Source organism: Rosa rugosa, chromosome 5 (genome assembly GCF_958449725.1).
Source record: "Rosa rugosa chromosome 5, drRosRugo1.1, whole genome shotgun sequence".
Classification (NCBI taxonomy): Eukaryota; Viridiplantae; Streptophyta; class Magnoliopsida; order Rosales; family Rosaceae; genus Rosa; species Rosa rugosa.
Window position 1 is genome coordinate 6,521,490 of NC_084824.1, and position 6,984 is coordinate 6,528,473.

Genomic DNA, 6,984 nt, shown 5'->3' on the forward strand with positions numbered 1-6,984 from the left:
ATTGCTTGCTGTTTCATGTTGGAGATTTGTTTGGTGTTTCCATGGATCGGTCTGTAAAAAAGGGCCTTCGATATAATAATACCTGAAGGCCATCAGATTCTGATAGATAGGTGATGCACTCTGTTATTTTTTGAGACAATGTGAAACACAGTTGGGCTCATGCCTTTTTATTGCGAACCAAACATCATTAAAACAATACTTTTAAGACCAATTAACTAGCTATATATTCAGCTTATTCATGGATTGTACTATCTGAAATGAAAGATTTTCTGGCAATTTTGGTCTCCACGGTTCACAGATGGTGTAGCATTACTTGAACTCCATGTTGCGGACGAACTGTAATGCACCTAAAAGGTGAGTGGACATAACCCGGGGAAAGGGTGAAGGAGCAGCGTTGCAGAATCATCGATGGAGCAATCTTTGCTTCAGTGGTGGCAAAGTTGAACCCCACACAGTTTCTAGGTCCCATTCCGAAGGGTAAGTACACGACCCTGTTATGGTTAGTAGCTTTAATTAGCAACACCTTCTGAGAATCTCTCTGGTTTGAAAAGATGCACATCTTCTCCCCAGAGTTGAGGATCATGGTGAAATACTAGGTTTGGGACGTGCAATTCAACATTAGCAGGAACAGTGAGTCTACCGAGTGTAACTTCCTTTTCGACTGTCCTTATGATGGAAACAACAGGAGGATATAACCTTAGTCTCATTTAGGATCATACTCATCTGCATGCAACAAAATGAATACATGGTTAAACAAGTCAGGATACATTACTAACAACTTACACAACAAGCAACTGATAGTAGACATTTTTTTCATACCGTTTTGAGTTTGGTAAGGCTGTCAGAATTTGGAGTTTGTTTGCCAAATAATTGCAGGACTTCCTTTCTTGCTTCCTCTTGCCAATCAGGATGCATTGCCAGAAGAAGAATAGTCCAAGCAAGCAAAGTATTAGTGGTTTCCTCTCCAGCAAAGTAAAATGTCTTGCACTCATCAACTAAATCATCCACTGTAATCCTCTGGTTGAAATCGGAATGATAAAGAGCCTTCAAAAGCTAGCAATCCAATCAAATCATCTCTGTTGAAGAATGTTGACATTTAGTGTGTCTTGTCAAACTAGGATTAGTTCTATGATTGTAATAGGAGAGAAGGTTCTAGAATTCCTAGTCCTATTCGGATTAGTTTTCCTTGTATCATAAGAATATGTAATTTGTAATTCCTATATATAGGGCTCATATTATCAATAGTGGAACATATCTATTCTCCAAATTCTTTTGGCTTTCAATATCCTAAAACACGTTATCCACTACAAAAAAAGAGATTTTTTGCGACGGAACAAAAACGTCGCAAATGATACAAAAACCGTCGCAAAAGAGTTTTTGCGACGGCGTTGCGACGGATAAAGAAGCGTCGGCGAAAAACGCGTAGCAAATACTCCAGAGGCTTTTGCGACGTTTGTCTCCCGTCGCAAAAAAGTTATTGCGACGGATTTGCGACATTCGGCGTCCGTCGTAAATAGTGGTGTCGGATTTCATAATTTTTTTACGACATTGTATTGCGACATTTTTTTCCGTCGCAAAAAATTATTTTTATGACGTTTGGTTGGTGTCGTAAAAAGTCATATTTTATCTGACATTTTTTACGACGTTTGGTTAACGTCGTAAAAAGTCATATTTCATTTGACATCTTTTTACGACGTTTGGTGTTTATGTCGTAAAAAGTCATATTTTATCTTAATTCATTTCACACATTCGTCAAATGTCGCAAGTAAAATCGTACACATACTAGGATCTATTTATAATCATCGCTAATATCATTTGTGACATCTTTCATGTCATATGGTAAGTATTTACGCAATTGAATTATTATTAAAAACAAACAACCATTGATTCATAACACAATTTTCTAGTCATACATATTCAAATAGTCAAATGCAATAACAATGAAAATCTTTAAATATCTAATGAGTACAGAGTAGCATATGAATTGATGGAATTATCTTGACTTCCTTCTCCATATCCCAATAATAGGTCACCCCTGACCTGAATGAACAAGAGTGAAAAAAAAAAAAATTCATCACCAAAGTCAGGAAATTATTCAATTAATGGTTCAAATTCTATTATAACAATGTACTTTATTACGCACCTTGTTCTTCATAATGAGTAGGCTTCATTCATGAAATAAGTTATTTGTAAATACCCTGTAGAGAAATATTAAAATATTATGAATCACATGATTTTAAAATATTATGAAATTCAGATTGTTTTAGCCAATGAGTTTGATACCTAAAAAGGGGAGTATCATTATCTAATTTTCAGATTGGTATAAAAAACTAAAGGACTGTGATCATAACTGAAAATGGGAATTGAACATTGACATATGCTTGAGGAAACATAAAGGAATAAAAAAATAAAACAGAATTATAAAGTACACGCATATCTTAGCACCTGGATCCTGATTATTTGTCCATGGTGAAAGTGCTTCCTTCAGCCCTGCATTAGTAATAAAATTTTTAAATTATAAATAAGAATAATTTAAATGTAGAGATCCTCCTGCTCTGTTATTTGTATTCAAAATGCAACTGAAATCTCCTAATACTATAGTTGGATACACACACAAGCAATAAACAATACAAAATTGTATAAACCTAGTATCCATAAACAGATTAATCATAATGATCAATCTGATATATAGTCACACCTGACACTTTGAGTTGCCACATGAATTTGTCAAAATTCCCTCTTCCATGCATACTGTTGCAAGTCTTAACCAAACTAGGAAGTTTGGTAAAAAAATAATTTTTATTTTCATTTTTTTGCATCAAAAAACAACTTTGCAGAAGTATTTGATAGAAGTCCCATATAAAAGGTATGTAAGTTTGCAGCATTGAAGCCGCAACGAAACATATCTTCGACATTTTAACTAAGAAAAGAGTGAAAGACACACCTTTCACATTAACTATACAAAGATATAAGCTCCTGTGAATAACTAAGTTAAGGAAACTCACTAGAAGAATCAAACAATGAAAGGACAAGAACATACAAAATGAATTGATTGAAAAGGTTCACAGGTCACTTTTCTTGCCCTTAGGCTATCTCGTGTTAGGCTCTTTCCTCAATAAGCAAGTATTCAAGTTCCTAGATGAGTAAATAGCAAGTATTCAAGTTCCTATATGCTTACAAACATTCAAGTATTCAAGTCAGTTCCTAGAGTAAATAGCAACTTACAATCTGATAAGTGCCTCCAAAAGGGTGTCAAATATGTCATTCAGATCAGTCAACACCTGTTTCACATAAAATTAAAGTATAATTAGAATTTACCCAAAAAGCAAAATACGACGAGCAATGGCCCAAGAACTATCAAAAGACCAATTCATATAGAGGCTTATCATTGACCATATTATATATTGCTTCTGTATCTAAATTCTATGCAGTATATATATATATATATATTCTAATCAGTGCCATTCATAGCCCGTCCACTGTTAGTCCCTGTTTAATAAAGCAAACTGAAAGGTGATCTGCTCCATTTGTTACTAGAGTTAGAAGTTTAATAAACATTCACATAACCAAGTACCTTGAAATAACATGGTTTCGAAGTGTCAAGCAATTGACCAGTCCTATTTAAAATAATACTATACATATACAAGCATAACCAGGCATGCCATCTCCAAAATTAAAATGAAAGAGAGAAAGAGGAAGAATACATTCATTCAATACAAACTTCTTTTAGGGAGTCAAAAGTATAGTGCAATTGGTACCTCCCTGAAAAATGATTACATCCAACCATGCAAACAAGTTCCAGATTACCTCAGTACGACGTCTGTTTAGAAGGTTGGAAATCCAGTGCAATGCTTCAATTCTAGTAGCCTCCCATTCACTAGATAGAAAGTGTCCTTAGCTCTCTGTTCAAACAAATCTGAAGGAGGTGGGGGTTAATGATGGTATGAATTAATCCATTAGGAATGATACCACTCAGAGAAAAGCATTATGGACTGTTAAAGAGACCTCAAAAGCATATAATGCAGCAAATGCCAATTCCTTATAATTAAAACAAGGGTCAAATTAATACCAACAACTATCTTCAACTTCAATTAAAGAAGTAGATATAAAGTACAGAAAAAAAAATTCCTAACAACCATATATATATATATATATATATATGAACCCCCTATTAGAGTATTAGGTGCAGGTCTTATATGTAGCCGTATTTTACAGTCCAGCTTATCCGTATTTCTTAAATTGCAGAGCAAACTCATATCTGCATCTAATAAATGTTAGTGATTCTCTGCGATCTTTGAGACCTTGTGAAAGAAATTGCAGGCTTTTAAATATTAATGTGCAGGCAACCAATGGACTACACAATACTTTTAAATTCATCCACAGAAACAGGACTCTAAAATTTAGTGAGACCAGGGGTTTCAATATATGGGATTTCAAATGTGACATCATCAGGAGGTTCTACAGAAACAACTTTTTCAAAATTGAACAGCTATGCCTTTCAAATACATTCATGGAAAATCATAGATCGACAAGCCAGAATTTTAAACAAGAAAACAAGTCATGGAAAATCCACCAAAACAAATCTTCCAGCTCTCTATTCAATACCAAAGACAAGACAAGCAAATACTATCTTTTTCACTCTTCAATAAAAACAGTATCAATAGAGAAAAGACACTGTGAAATTTATCATAAAGGCATTACTAACAATTTAACAGCCAAAAGGGAAATTACAGACAAAAAGAATGCACTCATTAAAACAATATACTTGACAAACATACCCACAAATCAAAGTTCCCGTTCTTGGTTTTCTTTAATGCACCCAAGTCAATTTTCTTTAATCACTTGACAAAGGCAATATGAATTTTCAAACTTTCTTCCAATTGCTGTAGTTTTTGAAGAAATGACAAGGATAGGGAAACTTGATGTTTACAACTAATGCCTTCATGAAATTAAGACTAACTTTCTCGCATTCAATTCCAGAAGCACAAAATGGGGTTGATTCACACATATCAGGTCACTACAAATTGCAATTAGGAATTTACAGCAAACACACAACTGAACATCTTCAACAAAGATGAATCACAACCTTCCCCTTTCATACACGACTGAATAACTAAACCCTAATCAATTCACAGTAGAGGAATCACAAAAGGAAGACTCACCCAGTTCATAGAAAATAAAAAAGGCGATACATTGAATGACCTTACCTGATAGAGACGAAGAGAATGATTTTGATTGAATGACCTTGCTTGATTCTGAAGTCGTAATAGCAACAAAGAATTGCTAAAAACTTGCTTTGAGCGAGCGAGCAAGAGGAAGAGGGCGAGAGAGAGAGAGAGAGAGTCTTGCCGTCTAGCTATAGGAGACGTGATAGGAACCGACTTTAGGTCGATGTGCAGTTTCTTTTTTTTTTTTTTTTTTTTTGGTTGCTGATACGACGTATTTTAAGTTGTGTCGCAAACCCTCCTTATTTTCTGCCTATTTACGACAATTTGTGCGACGGCACTTAATGGGGGACACAAATATATTGGCGCCAACTTTGGGCGCTTAAATCTGCCTAAAATTAAAGATAATTGCGACGGCCGCGCCTCGTGTCGCAAATAAGGTGTCACAAATAATGCTTTTTCTTGTAGTGATCGATCCTAAAACAAAATCATATGATCTCCAAAAATTACATATTATATATCAAAATGTTCGTATCAACGAATAGATGATATATAAAACCAGAAATTGTCCCTGACATGGCCAGAAACTCTGCCAAGCGCCGTGGCACACCGCCGCCGGCCAAACTCAAAACCACAACAATCCAACCGTCCAAAATGGAGTTTATACCATGAAAATCAACTTTAATACCTGAGGTTTTGGCCGGTTCGGCCTAGATCGGCCGAAATCAAGCTCACAATCCTAAATCCATTGTTCACCTCGAGTTGACTATGCTCCGGTGAAAATTGTCCACAACCACCACCATGGATCGAAATAGGAAGCTCCCACGAACTTAACAAGACCGGTTTGAGCCGCTGCTGTCGCCGGAGTAGGAAATTCCGATCGGGTCCAACTGCCTCTACCTTCGTAACCTCGCTGCACCGCTGTGGGAGAGACTCGCCACTAAAGACCGCCATAGGGAGGACCGGAACAAGGAGGCGAGTCGATCTGGGTTGGCGCCGTCGTCGGAGATCGCTGGAAAACTCGGGTCTGAAAACCGGGTCCGGGTCGGGGTCGAGGAGAGAGAACGGAGTGTTTCTGACTTTCTATTTTTAAAAGTTTCCAAAAATAACAATTATGAATTTCCAAAACCGGAAACTTCTATTTATAGTAATTTCTAAAAATAGCAGAAACTTCCGCTGACCATAACTTCTTCATACAAACTCTGATTTACGCGTACCATATATCCATGAACTCGTATCGATGCGCTCTACGACTTTCATGAAGGAAGTTTTTAGAGAAACTCAATGTATAAAAAGTCAAACTTCAAGCCCCCCTAAAACTATGCGTTTCGAATAAAAATTCGTCTGAAAATAATTCCATTTCACAACCAACACACGAACAAAGCATAACACTCATAATTCGTATAATTGGTTCATTATTAATTACAATAATTAAATAACAAAAATCTAGGTCATCACAGTCTACCATCCTTTTAGGAATTTTCAAGCTCACTAATCATCAAACAACTATGCATACTTTACTCTCATATTTGACTCCAACTCCCATGAAGCATCACCCTCGTCATGGTGACTCCACAATACCTTGACCAAGTCAATTTTCTTCATTCTAAGTTGCTTTGTTGACCTATCTAAATTACGAACAGGTTCAACAACAAAGGTCGTATCCGCATTCTCCTCAATCGTACCATAATTGATCACATGTGACTCATCCTGGATATACTTCCTCAACATGGACACATGGAACTCATTATGCACACCAGACATACTAGGAGGTAAGGCAAGCCTATAAGGTCAAATCTCCTACCTTCTCTAGAATTTC

General features: G+C 36.2%; 1 long non-coding RNA gene across 1 annotated transcript; it reads right to left on the bottom strand.

The window, feature by feature from the left end:
* Positions 1 to 1,465: 1,465 nt before the first annotated feature.
* On the bottom strand, positions 1,466 to 5,396 carry LOC133712854 (uncharacterized). Its single transcript, XR_009847631.1, has 6 exons — positions 5,208 to 5,396; positions 3,808 to 3,916; positions 3,226 to 3,281; positions 2,446 to 2,490; positions 2,144 to 2,198; positions 1,466 to 2,040 (listed from the first exon to the last, which is right to left on the bottom strand). It is a non-coding gene; the product is annotated as an uncharacterized LOC133712854 (long non-coding RNA).
* Positions 5,397 to 6,984: the final 1,588 nt, after the last annotated feature.